This window comes from Theobroma cacao, chromosome 7 (genome assembly GCF_053813885.1).
Source record: "Theobroma cacao isolate CCN51 chromosome 7, ASM5381388v1, whole genome shotgun sequence".
In the NCBI taxonomy this organism is placed as follows: Eukaryota; Viridiplantae; Streptophyta; class Magnoliopsida; order Malvales; family Malvaceae; genus Theobroma; species Theobroma cacao.
In genome coordinates, this window is record NC_142645.1 from 31,545,232 (window position 1) to 31,547,240 (window position 2,009).

The 2,009-nt window shown below is 36.5% G+C and overlaps 1 long non-coding RNA gene across 1 annotated transcript; it reads right to left on the reverse strand.

The window, feature by feature from the left end:
• Nucleotides 1-444: 444 nt before the first annotated feature.
• Nucleotides 445-1,694, reverse strand: LOC148761798 (uncharacterized). The gene is made up of 3 exons (XR_016027371.1): nt 1,589-1,694; nt 936-1,219; nt 445-792 (listed from the first exon to the last, which is right to left on the reverse strand). It is a non-coding gene; the product is annotated as an uncharacterized LOC148761798 (long non-coding RNA).
• Nucleotides 1,695-2,009: the final 315 nt, after the last annotated feature.

Below are 2,009 nucleotides of genomic sequence, written 5' to 3' on the forward strand. Positions count from 1 at the left end.
AACAGCTTGCAATCGGATTCGGCTTATTCTTATGCTCAATATCTTAGGAGCCCGGGAAGAAGGAGACTTTGATAAAGCTGCTACCCTCACTCGCTTCCTTAAATTGGTTGCTTAAATTGGTTTCCTTCGTGCATACACTACGAGCAGCGCAATCAATGATCAGATTGGCTTATTCTTATGCTTTTCTGGTTTGTGAATGTTGGGATCCGGGGGTCTGCTGATGGAGTTTTCTGGATATGCTTTCATTGCTGCCGGTGATTTTCAGTTTGGTTTCTGTTCTAGTTATCAAGATCAGATTATTAGGATGGTTGGTGTTCACCACTTTGGTGCTTGTATGCTTTATGAGTATGTATCTGTGATGTTACAGTGTCGATAACGAAACTGTAATATTGTAGTGTAGACTTGATGCTGCTGCATGTGTTTCTGCTTAGTGTTAGTGTCTTCCGGTGTAATCTGCTTTCCTTTCTTGGATGGGTTGCCATCCGCTGGTCAGGTCTCTTGTCTATATATATATATAATGACACCAGTTGACTAGATCAATGGTCAGCAAGAAAGAAATAATTGGAAGATTTATATTATTATAATTTTACACAATGATTATTGTTTCAACATATATTTGTATAAACTATAAATCACTACCACAATCTACGATGGCTAAAATCCAGTAAGAAAGTGCAAAAATTGATAATAAAACAAAGAAATTTAGCTGAAATTCTGGAATGAAGCAATGCTTGATCAAGCAAGCCACCGCCAAATACTCCCAACTATGCCTTCTGTTTCATTATGAGTTCACTACAAAGAGGAGATGAAAAGAATGAAAGGTAATATGAATTAGCCATCAAAGTTTTGAAAGGAAAAAGAAAAAAAAAAAAAAAAACAGTTGTGTTTCATTAAGTCATGAGTTCATTCTTCCTTAAGATTATGAAGAAAAGTACCGAAGAGATTATGCAAGTTGGGCTGCTTTGGTAAAGTCTCTATTTTCTCTTGCTCTTAAGATTTGAAACATGAGAGCGAGCCGGATTTGGGTGCTGGCACTCTGCTGTATTACGATGGCGGTCCCTTAGCGGAGTTGGTCACATTTAGCTTCTATGGCTTTAAGTTTGTCTTTTAGCTGTCTTTGCTCCTCTTTCCTCCTTTCTTGTTCCGAAGTAACCTCTTCCATCTGTGCTGTCAACCCCCTCATCATACTGGTGCCCTGCTTTTTCAACTTCCTTCTTTTCTGATATAAAAGGAACCATCATGTAAATAAAAAACGAACAATACTAAATTTCATGTATACATATATGTTTTCATATTTAATTTTCATTTAATGGTTTCCGATTGCAAATTTCACGAATTTTTAAATTGAATTATTGAACTCTAACGTTGTAAATTTCTACTAAATTTATAATTTTAAAGAGTGTTGGCTGACAACTAAATAGTAGAGATATATAATGTTATTGGAATAGCGACTTCAAATAAATATTCTTAAAGACTAATGGACCCTGACGAAAAGTTATTGTTGTTTACTATTAATAAATTCTGCTTGCCAGCCAAAAGAACAACTTGGTTACTTTTCGAGAAAAAACAAAGAAGTAGAAAGAAAAACCTGACGTTCCCTTGGCAGTAATCTTGAATTTAGTGCTGCGGTAAAGGGAGACATGTTCTTGCTTCTGCCCAGCGAACCATCGTTGCTCACAAGCCCCTGGTTTGATGGACTCAAGTTATGCATATATTTAGCTTGATATATATGTATAAATGTCCACAAAATGGCCACCCTAGTCGTGGTTGTTACGCCAAATTGTTGACTGAGTCTGGACAGATTTAGTCTAAATCTCGAACGAAAGAAGAAAATTGATGGACATCATAGTCGTAGATTGTATATGCAGATAGTCAATCTAGATGAAATCAACAAAGCTCCTTTCTGTCTACTCTCGCCCGATTACAGCATGTTTGTTTATGAAAACCAACGCGTATCGCATGTCTCTTACTTATTTGCTATGCTAAAAGGACTTGTAAAACCAACCAAA